The sequence below is a fragment of the Myxine glutinosa genome, chromosome 13 (assembly GCF_964187855.1).
Source record: "Myxine glutinosa chromosome 13, kmMyxGlut1.1, whole genome shotgun sequence".
Lineage (NCBI taxonomy): Eukaryota > Metazoa > Chordata > Myxini > Myxiniformes > Myxinidae > Myxine > Myxine glutinosa.
Window position 1 is genome coordinate 66,637,119 of NC_136273.1, and position 25,755 is coordinate 66,662,873.

A 25,755-nucleotide genomic window follows, 5' to 3' on the forward strand; every position below is an offset into this window, starting at 1 on the left:
GCTTAACAGAAACTTTCCTCCTTCATGATGTCTCTGATTCCTTAGTATCTCTCCCGGGTTACTCCCTCCTCCGGTATGATAGACCTGAGCCTCGTCCTGGAGGTGAGGTTGCTATCTTTATCAAAAACTCTCTTTCTCACTCGCCATGCACTGCCATCTCTCCACCTCACTCCCAGGAATTATACCTCTGGCTACGGCTTCCCCTTCGCTCCCACCTCTTGTTCATATGTGTGTTGTACCGTCCACAAAAGAGTGATGACTCCATCTACATCTCGCTGTCTGATAATATGGACCAACTTCTATCTACTCATCCCAACTCTCTCTTCTTCATATGTGGTGATTTCAATTGTCACCATGCCAGTTGGCTGGGTGTGGGTACCTCTCTCACCAGGCATGGCTCCTCAGCAAAGGACTTCTGCGACTCACTGGGACTGACACAATCTGTCAATTTCCCGACCCGGATCTCAGTCAACAGAGCATCTTCTCTTCTGGACTTGGTTATGACTAACTTCCCTGAAAATGTCTGCTGCTCTTCTTCTGCTCCAATTGGCTCATCTGAACATGTGCTTGTTAAAGTGGACATCTCTCTGACCATTCTCAGGGGGCCTCCTCAGCGTCGACGAGTCTGGCATTTCACTCAGGCCAACTGGCACGGTCTTCAAGCAGCCATCAATCATCTGGACTGGTCTCCCATCTCTACCACCACTGACATCAACTCATCCTGGGAATTCTTCCAAAGTAAATTGCTCTCTCTCATGCAAAGATTTATCCCATCTCGTCTTCAGTTGTCATACCCTTCCTCCCGTCCATGGTACACGGAATCTTGTGGTGAGGCTGTTGCCCAGAAACAACTTGCCTTCGTCTCCTGGAAAGCAAATCCAACGGAAGGAAATCTCATTTCCTTTCACAAAGCCCGAAACAAGTGTGTGTCCACCCTCAAGAGAGCCAGGAAACAATATCTCCCCATTCTCAAGACCGAACTCTCTTATCTGTCTCCCTCTTCCAAATCCTGGTGGCGTCTGGTCAAATCTGTTTCTGGTGTTTGTTCCCCCTCCATCCCATCCCTTACCTCAAACAGCTACACAGCCGACTCCGCACGTGAAAAAGCTGAATGCCTCAACTCTGTGTTTGCCTCTAAATCTTGTGTCCCAAACCCATCCGTCTCTGTACCCACTGTACCCAGTCGTACCCAGCTGCTCCTGGACTCTGTGTCCTTTCCTCCTGACAAGGTGGAAAAGTTTCTGTTAACCCTCGACTCTGATTCTTCAACTGGACCTGACGGCATCAGCCCACGGGTCCTAAAATCCTGTTCTTCCGCTCTTTCACTCCCTCTCTCTGTTCTCTTCACCCTCTCTTTTGCTCAAGGTCATCTGCCATCTGCTTGGAAATCAGCCAACATCACCGCTTTACACAAAAAGGTGCAAAAACAGATCCTATTAACGACAGACCAATCAGCCTTCTCCAAATTATCAGCAAAGTCATGGAATGCATCATTGCTTCGGATATGAAATATTTCCTCTTCTCCAATGGCTTGATCTCTGATCATCAATTTGTTTTTCAGCCTCTTCTCCAAGCCTCGATTCAGTATACAAAAAAACCCGCTAATTTCGGTCCCCTTGTGTTTTATACCTCTCCCCCCCCCCCCCCCTCCCCTTCCCACGCATCCTGCCCCCAAGCCCTCTCCCTCTCACACTTCTCCCTGCTCTCAAATGTTGTGGTTGTGTGCTTCCCCTTCTCTCCCCATCTTGTCTTCCGCTCCCTCTTTTTGTATATTTTGTTTGTCTGGTTGATTTGTTTGTGAAATAAATGTTAGCTCTTTCACGAGCCTCGATTCAGTATACAAAACAAACAAAAAAAAAAACCAGGTCACTCTACTCTGAACATGCTGCTTCTGCTGTCTCAACAATGGATGGAGGTCCTCAATGCCAAACAGGAAATTAGAGCTGTCTCCCTCGACATATCACGTGCCTTCGATACGGTCTGGCACCCCGCTCTGCTCACCAAACTCTCCTCCTTTGGTGTCCATGGAAATCTCCACGCATGGCTGGCGGACTTCCTCTCTAGTCGTAGTCAACGTGTGGCCCTGAATGGGTTTCTCTCATCTTCTCTTCCTGTTCAGGCTGGAGTTCCCCAAGGCAGTGTTCTGGGCCCTGTGCTTTTTCTGGTCTTCATCAATGATCTCTGCGACTCTCTTGGAAAGCCTCTCTATCTCTTTGCTGATGACTCCACTCTCTGCCGCTCCATTCCTCGTCCCTCAGATCGGCAGTCTGCAGCCTCCTCACTCTCTGCAGACCTGGATAAAATCACAGACTGGGCAAACAAGTGGAACATGTCTTTCAATCCTAACAAATCTCACACTCTTATGATGTCTCTCCGAAAAGACCGACTGGACAACCCTCCCATCCCCTTTCTGAATAATCCTCTCCAAGAAGTTCTGTCACTCAGGCTTTTGGGTCTCACTATCTGCCATTATCTTTCTTGGGAAAACCACATTTCAAATCTGGCCTCCAAAGCCAGTCGCCGACTGGGCATCCTCCGTCGTGCGAAGTCCTTCCTTGGCACACCTGAGCTCCTCACCACATACAAGGCTTTCATCCGCAGCTCAATGGAATACTGCTCTCCCCTCTGGGCTGGTGCTCCTGCCTCACACCTAGCTCGTCTTCACGCTGTTGAAACTAAAGCGTTCAGAATCATTGGAATCTCCCGTGATGAAGCTACCTCCGAGGGCCTTTCACTTTTTCACTGCAGGCAGGTTGGTGGTCTTTCTGTCTTCTACCGACTCCTCTCCGGCCTTGCGCCTCCAGCTCTCTCTGGGCTCTGTCCACCAAATATTCCTACAGGTCGCACAAGATCTGCCTGCAACCCTCTTATGGTTAAACTGCCAAAATCAAGACTCTCTGCTCACCTTCACCCCTTCATGCCTCTTTTCTCCTGCCTCTGGAACAAACTCCCTCACTCTCTTCAATCCCACCCCTCCCTCCAGGTCTTTAAAACAGCTGTTCACCACCATCTCTTATCTTCCCCCATCCAAAACCTTGATCTTTTCTACCCCTGCTAATTTCACCCCAAATCCACTTTTTTGAAATACCAACTTCTTTCCTGGAAGTCCCTGGTTTCCTTGTGTTTATACTTCTCCCACCCCCGCCCCCCCTTCCCATGCCGCCTCCCCCAAGCCCTCTCCCTCCCACACATTCCTGATGTCCCTGCTCTCAAATGTTGTGTTTATGTGCTTCCCCTTCTCTCCCCATCTTGTCTACCACTCCCCTTTTTATATACTTTGTTTGTTTGTCTGTTTGATTTGTTTGTGTGATAAATGTTAGCTCTTTCACGAGCCTCGATTATGTATACAAAAAAAAAAAAAAAAAAAAAACTGATCAGACAGCGTTCTGCCTATCAAATTATGACGTCATAATTACGACACCAATGACGTCATCGTTAACAACACATATTCCTCATGCTGAATACTGATCGAATCAACCGTTGTACTTGTCGAATTACGATGTCATAAATAAGGCAACGATGACATCATAATTAACATATGTTATTCCCCATGGGAAGTTCTTTACAATGACCGATGTTTCAATTTTTTCCATGGAGTGGTTTCAGAGATATGGAGGTACAACGTTTTTCGATTTTTCCAAGATGGCGCCTGTACCACGTGACCTATGACGTCATAATTATCATTAAAATATTCTACAGGAGGAGCTGCTCATATTGAACAAATTTACTGTCCATCGGAATAACAGTTGCAGAGGAAATTATTTTTTTCATGCTGATCAGATCAAGCGTTGCACTTGTCGAATTATGACGTCATAATGAAGGCACTGATGGCATAATCATCAACATATCTTATTCCCCATGGTGACTACTTGAAAATGAGCCTTGTTTCAACTTTTCCACTCAGCGATTTGGGAGATATAGAGGTGTAATGTTTTTCCAAGATGGCGTCCGTACCACGTGACCTATGACGTCATAATTATGAATAAAAAAAATCTACACGCGGAGGCGCTCCTATGGTAAAATTTCGTGTCAATCGTAACAACGGTTGCCGAGAAAATAATTTTTTAAAATTCCACACGTACTTTTTGAGTAAAAACTCACGGATGCGCCCGAATGCCTAACCCTGCTTTTCGCTTCGCGAGCGCAGGGTAATAAAGCAATCAATATCATCAACCTACAAAAGGACTCAAAAACGTATTCAAATTTGCAACGTGATCTAAACCACATAGGTGGATTTCTTTATTCAGAGATATTCAATGGACTGAAGCTTATGCAAACAGATGAGACAGCCAGATTAACTGTCACCTCTAAAGGATGGTGTAATCCATCATGAATTGCTTGTGCTTCCAATTCTCCGGGTAACACCACAATTTTGAAACAACACTATCGACACTCAAACCAACACTCAAACTGAAAAACAAATCGATGAGAACACGATCACAGAGCTGTCCTTTTGGTTCAACTTAGAACGATTACTTTAGGAAGCACCAGACAGTGAGAAACATCAGTTTTAATAAACGAGTCAGACAGGACATATATCATTTCAATCCAAATGAAAACGATTACTAAGAGGAAAATCCAGTAATGAGATGGTAAATACTGTCTCAGAGAGTAGGGTCGTAGTCCCTATGTCGGGATGGGGCGGAAAAAAATGACGGTCCCATCTGATACATACATTGTCTTTTTAATTTAGCATAAATTTTTTTATTCACTTGTTTAAATAGGATTACAAGGAGGAAAATCCAGTACAGAGATAGTAAATATTTAAATGGGATTACAAGGCGGAAAATCAAGTGTATACATGCTAAATATTTGAAGATGATGATTAAGAGGAAAATCCAGTATAAAGATTGTAAATATTTAAATGTTATTATTCGGAGGAATATCCAGCATGAAGATGGTAAATATTTAAATGTGATTATTAGGAGGAAAATCCAGCATGAAGATGGTAAATATTTAAATGTGATTATTAGGAGGAAAATCCAGTATAAAGATGGTAAATATTTAAATGTGATTATTAGGAGGAAAATCCAGTATAAAGATGGTGAATATTTAAATATGATTATTTGGAGGAAAATCCAGCATAAAGATGGTAAATATTTAAATGTGATTATTAGGAGGAAAATCCAGTATAAAGATGGTGAATATTTAAATATGATTATTAGGAGGAAAATCCAGTATAAAGATGGTGAATATTTAAATGTGATTATTTGGAGGAAAATCCAGTATAAAGATGGTGAATATTTAAATATGATTATTTGGAGGAAAATCCAGTATAAAGATGGTAAATATTTAAATGTGATTATTTGGAGGAAAATCCAGTATAAAGATGGTAAATATTTAAATGTGATTATTTGGAGGAAAATCCAGTATAAAGACGGTAAATATTTAAATGTGATTATTAGGAGGAAAATCCAGTATAAAGATGGTGAATATTTAAATATGATTATTTGGAGGAAAATCCAGTATAAAGATGATAAATATTTTAATGTGATTATTAGGAGGAATATCCAGCATGAAGATTGTAAATATTTAAATGTTATTATTAGGAGGAAAATCCAGTATAAAGATGGTAAATATTAAAATGTTATTATTAGGAGGAAAATCCAGTATAAAGATGGTGAATATTTAAATATGATTATTTGGAGGAAAATCCAGTATAAAGATGGTAAATATTTAAATGTGATTATTAGGAGGAAAATCCAGTATAAAGATGGTAAATATTTAAATGTGATTATGAGGAGGAAAATCCAGTATAAAGATGGTGAATATTTAAATATGATTATTTGGAGGAAAATCCAGCATAAAGATGGTAAATATTTAAATGTGATTATTAGGAGGAAAATCCAGTATAAAGATGGTGAATATTTAAATATGATTATTAGGAGGAAAATCCAGTATAAAGATGGTGAATATTTAAATGTGATTATTTGGAGGAAAATCCAGTATAAAGATGGTAAATATTTAAATGTGATTATTAGGAGGAAAATCCAGTATAAAGATGGTGAATATTTAAATATGATTATTTGGAGGAAAATCCAGTATAAAGATGGTAAATATTTAAATGTGATTATTTGGAGGAAAATCCAGTATAAAGATGGTAAATATTTAAATGTGATTATTTGGAGGAAAATCCAGTATAAAGATGGTAAATATTTAAATGTGATTATTAGGAGGAAAATCCAGTATAAAGATGGTGAATATTTAAATATGATTATTTGGAGGAAAATCCAGGATAAAGATGATAAATATTTTAATGTGATTATTAGGAGGAATATCCAGCATGAAGATTGTAAATATTTAAATGTTATTATTAGGAGGAAAATCCAGTATAAAGATGGTAAATATTAAAATGTTATTATTAGGAGGAAATCCAGTATAAAGATGGTAAATATTTAAATGTTATTATTAGGAGGAAAATCCAGTATAAAGATGGTAAATATTAAAATGTGATTATTAGGAGGAAAATCCAGTCTAAAGATGGTAAATATTTAAATGTGATTATTAGGAGGAATATCCAGCATGAAGATTGTAAATATTTAAATATGATTATTAGGAGGAAAATCCAGTATAAAGATGGTAAATATTTAAATGTTATTATTCGGAGGAAAATCCAGCATGAAGATTGTAAATATTTAAATGTGATTATTAGGAGGAAAATCCAGGATAAAGATGGTAAATATTTAAATGTGATAATTAGGAGGAATATCCAGCTTGAAGATGGTAAATATTTAAATGTGATTATTAGGAGGAAAATCCAGCATGAAGATGGTAAATATTTAAATGTGATTATTAGTTGGAAAATCCAGTGTAAAGATGGGAAATATTTAAATCTGATTATTTGGAGGAATATCCAGCTTGAAGATGGTAAATATTTAAATGTGATTATTAGGAGGAATATCCAGCTTGAAGATGGTAAATATTTAAATGTGATTATTAGTTGGAAAATCCAGTGTAAAGATGGGAAATATTTAAATCTGATTATTTGGAGGAAAATCCAGTATAAAGATGGTAAAAATAAAAATATGATTATTAGGAGGAAAATCCAGTATAAAGATGGTAAATATTTAAATGTGATTTTAAGGAGGAAAATCCATTATAAAGATGGTAAATATTAAAATGTGATTATTAGGAGGAAAATCCAGCATGAAGGTTTTAAAATATTTAAATGTGATTATTAGGAGGAAAATCCAGTACAGAGATGGTAAATATTTAAATGTGATTATTAGGAGGAACATCCATCATGAAGATGGTAAATATTTAAAAGTGATTATTAGGAGGAAAATCCAGTATAAAGATGGTAAATATTTAAATGTGATTATTAGGAGGAATATCCAGCTTGAAGATGGTAAATATTTAAATGTGATTATTAGGAGGAAAATGCAGTGTAAAGATGGGAAATATTTAAATATGATTATTTGGAGGAAAATCCAGCATAAAGATGGTAAAAATAAAAATATAATTATTAGGAGGAAAATCCAGTATAAAGGTGGTAAATATTTAAATGTTATTATTCAGAGGAAAATCCAGCATGAAGATTGTAAATATTTAAATTTGATTTTAAGGAGGAAAATCCAGTATAAAGATGGTAAATATTTAAATGTTATTATTCGGAGGAAAATCCAGCATAAAGATTGTAAATATTTAAATACGATTTTAAGGAGAAAAATCCAGTATAAAGATGGTAAATATTTCATCTGATTATCAGGAGGAAAATCCAGTGTAAAGATGGGAAATATTTAAATGTTATTATTCAGAGGAAAATCCAGCATGAAGATTGTAAATATTTAAATTTGATTTTAAGGAGGAAAATCCAGTATAAAGATGGTAAATATTTAAATGTTATTATTCGGAGGAAAATCCAGCATAAAGATTGTAAATATTTAAATGTGATTATTAGGAGGAAAATCCAGTATAAAGATGGTAAATATTTAAATGTGATTATTAGGAGGAATATCCAGCTTGAAGATGGTAAATATTTAAATGTGATTTTTAGTAGGAAAATGCAGTGTAAAGATGGGAAATATTTAAATATGATTATTTGGAGGAAAATCCAGCATAAAGATGGTAAAAATAAAAATATGATTATTAGGAGGAAAATCCAGTATAAAGATGGTAAATATTTAGATGTTATTATTCAGAGGAAAATCCAGCATGAAGATTGTAAATATTTAAATTTGATTTTAAGGAGGAAAATCCAGTATAAAGATGGTAAATATTTAAATGTTATTATTCGGAGGAAAATCCAGCATAAAGATTGTAAATATTTAAATACGATTTTAAGGAGGAAAATCCAGTGTAAAGATGGTAAATATTTCATCTGATTATCAGGAGGAAAATCCAGTGTAAAGATGGGAAATATTTAAATATGATTATTTGGAGGAAAATCCAGTACAGGGATGGTAAATATTTAAATGTGATTATAAGGATGAAATTCCAGTATAAAGATGGTAAATATTAAAATATGATTATGAGGAGGAAATTCCAGTATAAATATGGTAAAAATTAAAATATGATTATGAGGAGGAAAATCCAGTATGAAGATGGTAAATATTTAAATGTGATTATGAGGAGGAAATCCAGTATAAAGATGGTAAATATTTAAATGTTATTATTCGGAGGAAAATCCAGCATGAAGATTGTAAATATTTAAATGTGATTATTAGGAGGAAATTCCAGTATAAAGATGGTAAATATTTAAATGTGATTATGAGGAGGAAATCCAGTATAAAGATGGTAAAAATTAAAATATGATTATTAGGAGGAAAATCCAGTATGAAGATGGTAAATATTTAAATGTGATTATGAGGAAATTCCAGTATAAAGATGGTAAATATTAAAATATGATTATGAGGAGGAAATTCCAGTATAAAGATGGTAAATATTAAAATGTGATTATGAGGAGGAAATTCCAGTGTAAAGATGGTAAATATTTAAATGTTATTATTAGGAGGAAAATCCAGTATAAAGATGGTAAATATTTAAATGTTATTATTCAGAGGAAAATCCAGCATAAAGATTGTAAATATTTAAATATGATTTTAAGGAGGAAAATCCAGTGTAAAGATGGTAAATATTTCATGTGATTATCAGGAGGAAAATCCAGTGTAAAGATGGGAAATATTTAAATATGATTATTTGGAGGAAAATCCAGTAGAGAGATGGTAAATATTTAAATGTTATTATTAGGAGGAAAATCCAGAAAAAGATGGTAAATATTTAAATGTTATTATTCAGAGGAAAATCCAGCATGAAGATTGTAAATATTTAAATATGATTATAAGGAGGAAATTCCAGTATAAAGATGGTAAATATTAAAATATGATTATGAGGAGGAAATTCCAGTGTAAAGATGGTAAAAATTAAAATATGATTATTAGGAGGAAAATCCAGTATGAAGATGGTAAATATTTAAATATGATTATTTGGAGGAAAATCCAGTAGAGAGATGGTAAATATTTAAATGTTATTATTCAGAGGAAAATCCAGCATGAAGATTGTAAATATTTAAATATGATTATAAGGAGGAAATTCCAGTATAAAGATGGTAAATATTAAAATATGATTATGAGGAGGAAATTCCAGTGTAAAGATGGTAAAAATTAAAATATGATTATTAGGAGGAAAATCCAGTATGAAGATGGTAAATATTTAAATGTGATTATGAGGAGGAAATCCAGTATAAAGATGTTAAAAAATAAAATATGATTATTCTGAGGAAAATCCAGTAGAAGACGGTAAATATTTGAATGTGATTATGAGGAGGAAAATCCAGTATAAAGATGGTAAATATTTAAATGTGAATATTAGGAGGAATATCCAGTATGAAGATTGTAAATATTTAAATATGATTACTAGGAGGAAAATCCAGTATAAAGATGGTAAATATTTAAATGTTATTATTCGGAGGAAAATCCAGCATGAAGATTGTAAATATTTAAATGTGATTATTAGGAGGAAAATCCAGTATAATGATGGTAAATATTTTAATGTGATTATTAGGAGGAATATCCAGCTTGAAGATGGTAAATATTTAAATGTGATTATTAGTAGGAAAATCCAGTGTAAAGATGGGAAATATTTAAATATGATTATTTGGAGGAAAATCCAGTATAAAGATGGTAAAAATAAATATATGATTATTAGGAGGAAAATCCAGTATAAAGATGGTAAAAATAAAAATATGTTTTTGGAGGAACATCCAGTATAAAGACGCTAAATATTTAAATGTTATTATTCGGAGGAAAATCCAGCATGAAGATTGTAAATATTTAAATATGATTTTAAGGAGGAAAATCCAGTATAAAGATGGTAAATATTTAAATGTGATTATTAGGAGGAATATCCAGTGTAAAGATGGTAAATATTTAAATGTGATTATTAGGAGGAACATCCAGCATGAAGATGGTAAATATTTAAATGTGATTATTAGGAGGAAAATCCAGTATAAAGATGGTAAATATTTAAATGTGATTATTAGGAGGAATATCCAGCTTGAAGATGGTAAATATTTAAATATGATTATTAGTCGGAAAATCCAGTATAAAGATGGTAAATATTTAAATATGATTATTTGGAGGAAAATCCAGTATAAAGATGGTAAATATTTAAATGTTATTATTCGGAGGAAAATCCAGTATAAAGATGGTAAATATTTAAATGTTATTATTCGGAGGAAAATCCAGTATAAAGATGGTAAATATTTAAATGTGATTATTAGGAGGAATATCCAGTGTAAAGATGGTAAATATTTAAATGTGATTATTAGGAGGAAAATCCAGCATTGAGATTGTAAATATATAAATGTGATTATTAGGAGGAAAATCCAGTATAAAGATGGTAAATATTTAAATGTGATTATTAGGAGGAATATCCAGCATGAAGATTGTAAATATTTAAATATGATTATTAGGAGGAAAATCCAGTATAAAGATGGTAAATATTTAAATGTTATTATTCGGAGGAATATCCAGCATGAAGATGGTGAATATTTAAATGTGATTATTAGGAGGAAAATCCAGCATGAAGATGGTAAATATTTAAATGTGATTATTAGGAGGAAAATCCAGTATAAAGATGGTAAATATTTAAATGTGATTATTAGGAGGAAAATCCAGTATAAAGATGGTGAATATTTAAATATGATTATTTGGAGGAAAATCCAGCATAAAGATGGTAAATATTTAAATGTGATTATTAGGAGGAAAATCCAGTATAAAGATGGTGAATATTTAAATATGATTATTAGGAGGAAAATCCAGTATAAAAATGGTGAATATTTAAATGTGATTATTTGGAGGAAAATCCAGTATAAAGATGGTAAATATTTAAATGTGATTATTAGGAGGAAAATCCAGTATAAAGATGGTGAATATTTAAATATGATTATTTGGAGGAAAATCCAGTATAAAGATGGTAAATATTTAAATGTGATTATTTGGAGGAAAATCCAGTATAAAGATGGTAAATATTTAAATGTGATTATTTGGAGGAAAATCCAGTATAAAGACGGTAAATATTTAAATGTGATTATTAGGAGGAAAATCCAGTATAAAGATGGTGAATATTTAAATATGATTATTTGGAGGAAAATCCAGTATAAAGATGATAAATATTTTAATGTGATTATTAGGAGGAATATCCAGCATGAAGATTGTAAATATTTAAATGTTATTATTAGGAGGAAAATCCAGTATAAAGATGGTAAATATTAAAATGTTATTATTAGGAGGAAAATCCAGTATAAAGATGGTGAATATTTAAATATGATTATTTGGAGGAAAATCCAGTATAAAGATGGTAAATATTTAAATGTTATTATTCGGAGGAATATCCAGCATGAAGATGGTAAATATTTAAATATGATTATTTGGAGGAAAATCCAGTATAAAGATGGTAAATATTTAAATGTGATTATTTGGAGGAAAATCCAGTATAAAGACGGTAAATATTTAAATGTGATTATTAGGAGGAAAATCCAGTATAAAGATGGTGAATATTTAAATATGATTATTTGGAGGAAAATCCAGTATAAAGATGATAAATATTTTAATGTGATTATTAGGAGGAATATCCAGCATGAAGATTGTAAATATTTAAATGTTATTATTAGGAGGAAAATCCAGTATAAAGATGGTAAATATTAAAATGTTATTATTAGGAGGAATATCCAGCATGAAGATTGTAAATATTTAAATATGATTATTAGGAGGAAAATCCAGTATAAAGATGGTAAATATTTAAATGTTATTATTCGGAGGAATATCCAGCATGAAGATGGTAAATATTTAAATGTGATTATTAGGAGGAAAATCCAGCATGAAGATGGTAAATATTTAAATGTGATTATTAGGAGGAAAATCCAGTATAAAGATGGTAAATATTTAAATGTGATTATTAGGAGGAAAATCCAGTATAAAGATGGTGAATATTTAAATATGATTATTTGGAGGAAAATCCAGCATAAAGATGGTAAATATTTAAATGTGATTATTAGGAGGAAAATCCAGTATAAAGATGGTGAATATTTAAATATGATTATTAGGAGGAAAATCCAGTATAAAAATGGTGAATATTTAAATGTGATTATTTGGAGGAAAATCCAGTATAAAGATGGTAAATATTTAAATGTGATTATTAGGAGGAAAATCCAGTATAAAGATGGTGAATATTTAAATATGATTATTTGGAGGAAAATCCAGTATAAAGATGGTAAATATTTAAATGTGATTATTAGGAGGAAAATCCAGTATAAAGATGGTAAATATTTAAATGTGATTTTTAGGAGGAAAATCCAGTATAAAGATGGTGAATATTTAAATATGATTATTTGGAGGAAAATCCAGCATAAAGATGGTAAATATTTAAATGTGATTATTAGGAGGAAAATCCAGTATAAAGATGGTGAATATTTAAATATGATTATTAGGAGGAAAATCCAGTATAAAGATGGTGAATATTTAAATGTGATTATTTGGAGGAAAATCCAGTATAAAGATGGTAAATATTTAAATGTGATTATTAGGAGGAAAATCCAGTATAAAGATGGTGAATATTTAAATATGATTATTTGGAGGAAAATCCAGTATAAAGATGGTAAATATTTAAATGTGATTATTTGGAGGAAAATCCAGTATAAAGATGGTAAATATTTAAATGTGATTATTTGGAGGAAAATCCAGTATAAAGATGGTAAATATTTAAATGTGATTATTAGGAGGAAAATCCAGTATAAAGATGGTGAATATTTAAATATGATTATTTGGAGGAAAATCCAGGATAAAGATGATAAATATTTTAATGTGATTATTAGGAGGAATATCCAGCATGAAGATTGTAAATATTTAAATGTTATTATTAGGAGGAAAATCCAGTATAAAGATGGTAAATATTAAAATGTTATTATTAGGAGGAAATCCAGTATAAAGATGGTAAATATTTAAATGTTATTATTAGGAGGAAAATCCAGTATAAAGATGGTAAATATTAAAATGTGATTATTAGGAGGAAAATCCAGTCTAAAGATGGTAAATATTTAAATGTGATTATTAGGAGGAATATCCAGCATGAAGATTGTAAATATTTAAATATGATTATTAGGAGGAAAATCCAGTATAAAGATGGTAAATATTTAAATGTTATTATTCGGAGGAAAATCCAGCATGAAGATTGTAAATATTTAAATGTGATTATTAGGAGGAAAATCCAGGATAAAGATGGTAAATATTTAAATGTGATAATTAGGAGGAATATCCAGCTTGAAGATGGTAAATATTTAAATGTGATTATTAGGAGGAAAATCCAGCATGAAGATGGTAAATATTTAAATGTGATTATTAGTTGGAAAATCCAGTGTAAAGATGGGAAATATTTAAATCTGATTATTTGGAGGAATATCCAGCTTGAAGATGGTAAATATTTAAATGTGATTATTAGGAGGAATATCCAGCTTGAAGATGGTAAATATTTAAATGTGATTATTAGTTGGAAAATCCAGTGTAAAGATGGGAAATATTTAAATCTGATTATTTGGAGGAAAATCCAGTATAAAGATGGTAAAAATAAAAATATGATTATTAGGAGGAAAATCCAGTATAAAGATGGTAAATATTTAAATGTGATTTTAAGGAGGAAAATCCATTATAAAGATGGTAAATATTAAAACGTGATTATTAGGAGGAAAATCCAGCATGAAGGTTTTAAAATATTTAAATGTGATTATTAGGAGGAAAATCCAGTACAGAGATGGTAAATATTTAAATGTGATTATTAGGAGGAACATCCATCATGAAGATGGTAAATATTTAAAAGTGATTATTAGGAGGAAAATCCAGTATAAAGATGGTAAATATTTAAATGTGATTATTAGGAGGAATATCCAGCTTGAAGATGGTAAATATTTAAATGTGATTATTAGGAGGAAAATGCAGTGTAAAGATGGGAAATATTTAAATATGATTATTTGGAGGAAAATCCAGCATAAAGATGGTAAAAATAAAAATATAATTATTAGGAGGAAAATCCAGTATAAAGGTGGTAAATATTTAAATGTTATTATTCAGAGGAAAATCCAGCATGAAGATTGTAAATATTTAAATTTGATTTTAAGGAGGAAAATCCAGTATAAAGATGGTAAATATTTAAATGTTATTATTCGGAGGAAAATCCAGCATAAAGATTGTAAATATTTAAATACGATTTTAAGGAGAAAAATCCAGTATAAAGATGGTAAATATTTCATCTGATTATCAGGAGGAAAATCCAGTGTAAAGATGGGAAATATTTAAATGTTATTATTCAGAGGAAAATCCAGCATGAAGATTGTAAATATTTAAATTTGATTTTAAGGAGGAAAATCCAGTATAAAGATGGTAAATATTTAAATGTTATTATTCGGAGGAAAATCCAGCATAAAGATTGTAAATATTTAAATGTGATTATTAGGAGGAAAATCCAGTATAAAGATGGTAAATATTTAAATGTGATTATTAGGAGGAATATCCAGCTTGAAGATGGTAAATATTTAAATGTGATTTTTAGTAGGAAAATGCAGTGTAAAGATGGGAAATATTTAAATATGATTATTTGGAGGAAAATCCAGCATAAAGATGGTAAAAATAAAAATATGATTATTAGGAGGAAAATCCAGTATAAAGATGGTAAATATTTAGATGTTATTATTCAGAGGAAAATCCAGCATGAAGATTGTAAATATTTAAATTTGATTTTAAGGAGGAAAATCCAGTATAAAGATGGTAAATATTTAAATGTTATTATTCGGAGGAAAATCCAGCATAAAGATTGTAAATATTTAAATACGATTTTAAGGAGGAAAATCCAGTGTAAAGATGGTAAATATTTCATCTGATTATCAGGAGGAAAATCCAGTGTAAAGATGGGAAATATTTAAATATGATTATTTGGAGGAAAATCCAGTACAGGGATGGTAAATATTTAAATGTGATTATAAGGATGAAATTCCAGTATAAAGATGGTAAATATTAAAATATGATTATGAGGAGGAAATTCCAGTATAAATATGGTAAAAATTAAAATATGATTATGAGGAGGAAAATCCAGTATGAAGATGGTAAATATTTAAATGTGATTATGAGGAGGAAATCCAGTATAAAGATGGTAAATATTTAAATGTTATTATTCGGAGGAAAATCCAGCATGAAGATTGTAAATATTTAAATGTGATTATTAGGAGGAAATTCCAGTATAAAGATGGTAAATATTTAAATGTGATTATGAGGAGGAAATCCAGTATAAAGATGGTAAAAATTAAAATATGATTATTAGGAGGAAAATCCAGTATGAAGATGGTAAATATTTAAATGTGATTATGAGGAAATTCCAGTATAAAGATGGTAAATATTAAAATATGATTATGAGGAGGAAATTCCAGTATAAAGATGGTAAATATTAAAATGTGATTATGAGGAGGAAATTCCAGTGTAAAGATGGTAAATATTTAAATGTTATTATTAGGAGGAAAATCCAGTATAAAGATGGTAAATATTTAAATGTTATTATTCAGAGGAAAATCCAGCATAAAGATTGTAAATATTTAAATATGATTTTAAGGAGGAAAATCCAGTGTAAAGATGGTAAATATTTCATGTGATTATCAGGAGGAAAATCCAGTGTAAAGATGGGAAATATTTAAATATGATTATTTGGAGGAAAATCCAGTACAGAGATGGTAAATATTTAAATGTTATTATTAGGAGGAAAATCCAGCATGAAGATTGTAAATATTTAAATATGATTATAAGGAGGAAATTCCAGTATAAAGATGGTAAATATTAAAATATGATTATGAGGAGGAAATTCCAGTGTAAAGATGGTAAAAATTAAAATATGATTATTAGGAGGAAAATCCAGTATGAAGATGGTAAATATTTAAATGTGATTATGAGGAGGAAATCCAGTATAAAGATGTTAAAAAATAAAATATGATTATTCTGAGGAAAATCCAGTAGAAGACGGTAAATATTTGAATGTGATTATGAGGAGGAAAATCCAGTATAAAGATGGTAAATATTTTAATGTGAATATTAGGAGGAATATCCAGTATGAAGATTGTAAATATTTAAATATGATTACTAGGAGGAAAATCCAGTATAAAGATGGTAAATATTTAAATGTTATTATTCGGAGGAAAATCCAGCATGAAGATTGTAAATATTTAAATGTGATTATTAGGAGGAAAATCCAGTATAAAGATGGTAAATATTTTAATGTGATTATTAGGAGGAATATCCAGCTTGAAGATGGTAAATATTTAAATGTGATTATTAGTAGGAAAATCCAGTGTAAAGATGGGAAATATTTAAATATGATTATTTGGAGGAAAATCCAGTATAAAGATGGTAAAAATAAATATATGATTATTAGGAGGAAAATCCAGTATAAAGATGGTAAAAATAAAAATATGTTTTTGGAGGAACATCCAGTATAAAGACGCTAAATATTTAAATGTTATTATTCGGAGGAAAATCCAGCATGAAGATTGTAAATATTTAAATATGATTTTAAGGAGGAAAATCCAGTATAAAGATGGTAAATATTTAAATGTGATTATTAGGAGGAATATCCAGTGTAAAGATGGTAAATATTTAAATGTGATTATTAGGAGGAACATCCAGCATGAAGATGGTAAATATTTAAATGTGATTATTAGGAGGAAAATCCAGTATAAAGATGGTAAATATTTAAATGTGATTATTAGGAGGAATATCCAGCTTGAAGATGGTAAATATTTAAATATGATTATTAGTCGGAAAATCCAGTATAAAGATGGTAAATATTTAAATATGATTATTTGGAGGAAAATCCAGTATAAAGATGGTAAATATTTAAATGTTATTATTCGGAGGAAAATCCAGTATAAAGATGGTAAATATTTAAATGTTATTATTCGGAGGAAAATCCAGTATAAAGATGGTAAATATTTAAATGTGATTATTAGGAGGAATATCCAGTGTAAAGATGGTAAATATTTAAATGTGATTATTAGGAGGAAAATCCAGCATTGAGATTGTAAATATATAAATGTGATTATTAGGAGGAATATCCAGTGTAAAGATGGTAAATATTTAAATGTGATTATTTGGAGGAAAATCCAGGATAAAGATGGTAAAAATAAAAATATGATTATTAGGAGGAAAATCCAGTATACAGATGGTAAATATTTAAATGTTATTATTCGGAGGAAAATCCAGCATGAAGATAGTAAATATTTAAATATGATTTTAAGGAGGAAAATCCAGTATAAAAATGGTAAATATTTAAATATGATTTTAAGGAGGAAAATCCAGTATAAAGACGGTAAATATTTCAATGTTATTATTCGGAGGAAAATCCAGCATGAAGATTGTAAATATTTAAATATGATTTTAAGGAGGAAAATCCAGTATCATGATGGTAAATATTTAAATATGATTTTAAGGAGGAAAATCCATTATAAAGATGGTAAATATTAAAATGTGATTATTTGGAGGAAAATCCAGCATGAAGGTTTTTAAATATTTAAATGTGATTATTAGGAGGAAAATCCAGCATGAATATGGTAAATATTTAAAAGTGATTATTAGGAGGAAAATCCAGTATAAAGATGGTAAATACTTAAATGTGATTATTAGGAGGAATATCCAGCATGAAGATGGTAAATATTTAAAAGTGATTATTAGGAGGAAAATCCAGTATAAAGATGGTAAATACTTAAATGTGATTATTAGGAGGAATATCCAGCTTGAAGATGGTAAATATTTAAATATGATTATTAGTAGGAAAATTCAGTGCAAAGATGGTAAATATTTAAATATGATTATTTGGAGGAAAATCCAGTATAAAGATGGTAAATATAAAAATATGATTATTAGGAGGAAAATCCAGTATAAAGATGGTAAATATTTAAATGTTATTATTCGGAGGAAAATCCAGCATGAAGATTGTAAATATTTAAATGTGATTATTCGGACGAAAATCCAGTATAAAGATGGTAAATATTTAAATGTGATTATTAGGAGGAATATCCAGCTTGAAGATGGTAAATATTTAAATGTGATTATTAGTAGGAAAATGCAGTGTAAAGATGGGAAATATTTAAATATGATTATTTGGAGGAAAATCCAGTATAAAGATGGTAAATATTTAAATGTTATTATTCGGAGGAAAATCCAGCATGAAAATTGTAAATATTTAAATATGATTTTAAGGAGGAAAATCCAGTATAAAGATGGTAAATACATATTTAAATGTTATTATTTGGAGGAAAATCCAGCAATAAGATTGTAAATATTTAAATATGATTTTCAGGAGGAAAATCCAGTGTAAAGATGGTAAATATTTCATGTGATTATCAGGAGGAAAATCCAGTGTAAAGATGGGAAATATTTAAATATGATTATTTGGAGGAAAATCCAGGACAGAGATGGTAAATATTTAAATGTTATTATTAGGAGGAAAATCCAGTATAAAGATGGTAAATATTTAAATGTTATTATTAGGAGGAAAATCCAGCATGAAGATTGTAAATATTTAAATGTGATTATAAGGATGAAACATCCAGTATAAAGATGGTAAATATTAAAATATGATTATGAGGAGGAAATTCCAGTATAAAGATGGTAAAAATTAAAATATGATTATGAGGAGGAAATTCCAGTATAAAGATGGTAAAAATTAAAAATTGATTATTAGGAGGAAAATCCAGAAAGAAGATGGTGAATATTTAAATGTGGTTATGAGGAGGAAATCCAGTATAAAGATGGAAAAATGAAAATAGGATTATTAGGAGGAAAATCCAGTATGAAGATGGTAAATATTTAAATGTGATTATGAGGAGGAAATCCAGTATAAAGATGGTAAAAATTAAAATGCGATTATTAGGAGGAAAATCCAGTATGAAGATGGTAAATATTTAAATGTCATTATGAGGAGGAAATTCCAGTATAAAGATGGTAAATATTAAAATATGATTATTAGGAGGAAATTCCAGTATAAAGATGGTAAATATTAAAATGTGATTATGAGGAGGAAATTCCAGTGTAAAGATGGGAAATATTTAAATGTGATTATTTGGAGGAAAATCCAGCATGAAGATTGTAAATATTTAAATATGATTTTAAGGAGTAAAATCCAGTGTAAAGATGGTAAATATTTCATGTGATTATCAGGAGGAAAATCCAGTGTAAAGATGGGAAATATTTAAATATGATTATTTGGAGGAAAATCCAGTACAGAGATGGTAAATATTTAAATGTTATTATTAGGAGGAAAATCCAGCATGAAGATTGTAAATATTTAAATATGATTATAAGGAGGAAATTCCAGTATAAAGATGGTAAATATTAAAATATGATTATGAGGAGGAAATTCCAGTGTAAAGATGGTAAAAATTAAAATATGATTATTAGGAGGAAAATCCAGTATGAAGATGGTAAATATTTAAATGTGATTATGAGGAGGAAATCCAGTATAAAGATGTTAAAAAATAAAATATGATTATTCTGAGGAAAATCCAGTAGAACACGGTAAATATTTGAATGTGATTATGAGGAGGAAAATCCAGTATAAAGATGGTAAATATTTAAATGTGAATATTAGGAGGAATATCCAGTATGAAGATTGTAAATATTTAAATATGATTACTAGGAGGAAAATCCAGTATAAAGATGGTAAATATTTAAATGTTATTATTCGGAGGAAAATCCAGCATGAAGATTGCAAATATTTAAATGTGATTATTAGGAGGAAAATCCAGTATAAAGATGGTAAATATTTTAATGTGATTATTAGGAGGAATATCCAGCTTGAAGATGGTAAATATTTAAATGTGATTATTAGTAGGAAAATCCAGTGTAAAGATGGGAAATATTTAAATATGATTATTTGGAGGAAAATCCAGTATAAAGATGGTAAAAATAAATATATGATTATTAGGAGGAAAATCCAGTATAAAGATGGTAAAAATAAAAATATGTTTTTGGAGGAACATCCAGTATAAAGACGCTAAATATTTAAATGTTATTATTCGGAGGAAAATCCAGCATGAAGATTGTAAATATTTAAATATGATTTTAAGGAGGAAAATCCAGTATAAAGATGGTAAATATTTAAATGTGATTATTAGGAGGAATATCCAGTGTAAAGATGGTAAATATTTAAATGTGATTATTAGGAGGAACATCCAGCATGAAGATGGTAAATATTTAAATGTGATTATTAGGAGGAAAATCCAGTATAAAGATGGTAAATATTTAAATGTGATTATTAGGAGGAATATCCAGCTTGAAGATGGTAAATATTTAAATGTTATTATTCGGAGGAAAATCCAGTATAAAGATGGTAAATATTTAAATGTTATTATTCGGAGGAAAATCCAGTATAAAGATGGTAAATATTTAAATGTGATTATTAGGAGGAATATCCAGTGTAAAGATGGTAAATATTTAAATGTGATTATTAGGAGGAAAATCCAGCATTGAGATTGTAAATATATAAATGTGATTATTAGGAGGAATATCCAGTGTAAAGATGGTAAATATTTAAATGTGATTATTTGGAGGAAAATCCAGGATAAAGATGGTAAAAATAAAAATATGATTATTAGGAGGAAAATCCAGTATACAGATGGTAAATATTTAAATGTTATTATTCGGAGGAAAATCCAGCATGAAGATAGTAAATATTTAAATATGATTTTAAGGAGGAAAATCCAGTATAAAAATGGTAAATATTTAAATATGATTTTAAGGAGGAAAATCCAGTATAAAGACGGTAAATATTTCAATGTTATTATTCGGAGGAAAATCCAGCATGAAGATTGTAAATATTTAAATATGATTTTAAGGAGGAAAATCCAGTATCATGATGGTAAATATTTAAATATGATTTTAAGGAGGAAAATCCATTATAAAGATGGTAAATATTAAAATGTGATTATTTGGAGGAAAATCCAGCATGAAGGTTTTTAAATATTTAAATGTGATTATTAGGAGGAAAATCCAGCATGAATATGGTAAATATTTAAAAGTGATTATTAGGAGGAAAATCCAGTATAAAGATGGTAAATACTTAAATGTGATTATTAGGAGGAATATCCAGCATGAAGATGGTAAATATTTAAAAGTGATTATTAGGAGGAAAATCCAGTATAAAGATGGTAAATACTTAAATGTGATTATTAGGAGGAATATCCAGCTTGAAGATGGTAAATATTTAAATATGATTATTAGTAGGAAAATTCAGTGCAAAGATGGTAAATATTTAAATATGATTATTTGGAGGAAAATCCAGTATAAAGATGGTAAATATAAAAATATGATTATTAGGAGGAAAATCCAGTATAAAGATGGTAAATATTTAAATGTTATTATTCGGAGGAAAATCCAGCATGAAGATTGTAAATATTTAAATGTGATTATTCGGACGAAAATCCAGTATAAAGATGGTAAATATTTAAATGTGATTATTAGGAGGAATATCCAGCTTGAAGATGGTAAATATTTAAATGTGATTATTAGTAGGAAAATGCAGTGTAAAGATGGGAAATATTTAAATATGATTATTTGGAGGAAAATCCAGTATAAAGATGGTAAATATTTAAATGTTATTATTCGGAGGAAAATCCAGCATGAAAATTGTAAATATTTAAATATGATTTTAAGGAGGAAAATCCAGTATAAAGATGGTAAATACATATTTAAATGTTATTATTTGGAGGAAAATCCAGCAATAAGATTGTAAATATTTAAATATGATTTTCAGGAGGAAAATCCAGTGTAAAGATGGTAAATATTTCATGTGATTATCAGGAGGAAAATCCAGTGTAAAGATGGGAAATATTTAAATATGATTATTTGGAGGAAAATCCAGGACAGAGATGGTAAATATTTAAATGTTATTATTAGGAGGAAAATCCAGTATAAAGATGGTAAATATTTAAATGTTATTATTAGGAGGAAAATCCAGCATGAAGATTGTAAATATTTAAATGTGATTATAAGGATGAAACATCCAGTATAAAGATGGTAAATATTAAAATATGATTATGAGGAGGAAATTCCAGTATAAAGATGGTAAAAATTAAAATATGATTATGAGGAGGAAATTCCAGTATAAAGATGGTAAAAATTAAAATTTGATTATTAGGAGGAAAATCCAGAAAGAAGATGGTGAATATTTAAATGTGGTTATGAGGAGGAAATCCAGTATAAAGATGGAAAAATGAAAATATGATTATTAGGAGGAAAATCCAGTATGAAGATGGTAAATATTTAAATGTGATTATGAGGAGGAAATCCAGTATAAAGATGGTAAAAATTAAAATGCGATTATTAGGAGGAAAATCCAGTATGAAGATGGTAAATATTTAAATGTCATTATGAGGAGGAAATTCCAGTATAAAGATGGTAAATATTAAAATATGATTATTAGGAGGAAATTCCAGTATAAAGATGGTAAATATTAAAATGTGATTATGAGGAGGAAATTCCAGTGTAAAGATGGGAAATATTTAAATGTGATTATTTGGAGGAAAATCCAGCATGAAGATTGTAAATATTTAAATATGATTTTAAGGAGGAAAATCCAGTATAAAGATGGTAAATATTTCATGTGATTATCAGGAGGAAAATCCAGTGTAAAGATGGGAAATATTTAAATCTGATTATTTGGAGGAAAATCCAGTACAGAGATGGTAAATATTTAAATGTTATTATTAGGAGGAAAATCGAGGATAAAGATGGTAAATATTTAAATGTTATTATTTGGAGGAAAATCCAGCATGAAGATTGTAAATATTTAAATATGATTATAAGGAGGAAATTCCAGTATAAAGATGGTAAATATTAAAATATGATTATGAGGAGGAAATTCCAGTATAAAGATGGTAAAAATTAAAATATGATTATTAGGAGGAAAATCCAGTGTGAAGATGGTAAATATTTAAATGTGATTATGAGGAGGAAATCCAGTATAAAGATGGTAAAAATTAAAATATGATTATTAGGAGGAAAATCCAGTATGAAGATGGTAAATATTTAAATGTGATTATGAGGAGGAAATTCCAGTATAAAGATGGTAAATATTAAAATATGATTATTAGGAGGAAATTCCAGTATAAAGATGGTAAATATTAAAATGTGATTATGAGGAGGAAATTCCAGTATAAAGATTGTAAATATTTAAATCTGATTATTAGGAGGAAATTCCAGTATGTAGATGGTAAATATTTAAATGTGATTATGAGGAGGAAATTCCAGTATAAAGATGGTAAATATTTAAATGTGATTATTAGGAGGAAATTCCAGTATAAAGATGGTAAATATTAAAATACTAGTTGGGTCATCCGTGGGAATCCCACGGGTATGGACGTGTGTGACATTTGGACATCTCGTTTTAAATGCTGCACATTAAATTTTACAAAATGGTTAAAATGGTGTAATGAACACAATTTATTTATTTCACATAATATGTGACTCTTCACTCCTCTCCACCCTCATGCCTCTCCAATGCCACTCCTCCTCACACTCCTCTCCAATACCTCCGCACCAATACCTCCTCACACTCCTCTCCAATACCTCCTCGCACTCCTCTCCAATCCCTCGCACTCCTCTCCAACCATTCACACTCCTCTCCAATCCCTCACACTCCTCTCCAATCCCTCAAAACCCTCTCCAATCCCTCACACTCCTTTCAAATCCCTCACATTCCTCTCCAATCCCTCACACTCCTCTCCAATCCCTCACACTCCTCTCAATTTCCTCACACTCCTCTAAAATCCCTCACACTCCTCTTCAATCCGCATACTCCCCTCCACTCTCACCTCACTTGCCTCTCCAATCACGCCTCACTCTCCTCTCCAATGGCTCCTCACTCGCCTCTCCAATCGCTCCTCACTCTCCTCTCCAATCGGCCCTCACTCTCCAACCCCTCGCTCCTCTCCAATCCCTCACTCCTTTCCAACCCCTCGCTCCTCTCCAACCCCTAGCTCCTCACTCTCCAACCCCTCGCTCCTCTCCACCCCTCACTCCTTTCCAACCCCTCGCTCCTCTCCAACACCTAGCTCCTCACTCTCCAACTCCTCGTTCCTCTCCAACCCCGAGCTCCTCACCCTCCAACCCCTAGCTCCTCTCCAACCCCTCGCTCCTCTCCAACACCTAGCTTCTCTCCAACACCTAGCTCCTCACTCTCCAACTCCTCGTTCCTCTCCAACCCCTCTCTCCTCTCCAACCCCTAGCTCCTCACCCTCCAACCCCTAGCTCCTCTCCAACCCCTCGCTCCTCTCCAACTCCTCGCTCTTCTCCAATCCCTCACGCCTGTCCAACCCCTCTCTCCTGTCCAACCCCTAGCTCCTCACTCTCCAACCCCTAGCTCCTCTCCAACTCCTCGCTCCTCTCCAACCCCTCGCTCTTCTCCAATCCCTCACTCCTCTCCAACCCCTAGCTCCTCTCCAACCCCTCGCTCCTCACTCTCCAACCCCCTCGCTCCTCACTCTCCAACCCCTCACTCCTCTCCAACCCCTAGCTCCTCTCCAACCCCTAGCTCCTCTCCAACCCCTCGCTCCACTCCAACCCCTCACAATGCACGCTGCACAGTGGAGAACATTGTACACAGGGGAGAGGAGGAAAGGATCACATACAGGGGAGAGGAGGGAGCATAGGGTGGGAAGTGAAACTTCTACCTTCACTTGGTTGACTTCACTTGATTTGATTTGAGAGGGTGGAGGGTGGAGGATGGAGGATGGAGGATGGAGGATGGAGGGTGGAGGGTGGAGGGTGGAGAGTGGAGAGTGGAGAACCCGCCTTGACTCTTGTTCATTTATAAATTTGAAAGTATCGAAAACACTTCGCTTTACAAAGTAGAAGTGGATTAAAACCAAACGTTATTAATAAATATTGTATTCCATAGTTGGTCGACATTATTATGTACATTTTTGAAGAACTGTATTGTTTAATTCCATTGTGGCGGACACGAAAGCCCACTGGCGTGGTGACATCATTCCGCGCACCAAGTGGGCGGCGGCCACGCCCGAGGGGTAGGTGTGGCCTCAGGATATACACCGGGCACGCAGCCCGGAGCGCGCCAGTGCTACAGTGACCTCTTTGGAATAAAGAACTATAAACTCACCGCATTGTCCGCTTCCTCCTTGGTAGCAAGTCACGCGCGTAGTACCGCGTGCTTCATTGGTGACCTCCGACATTCGAGTCAGCCGTCGCTGACTCCCCGAAACCGCCGCAACAA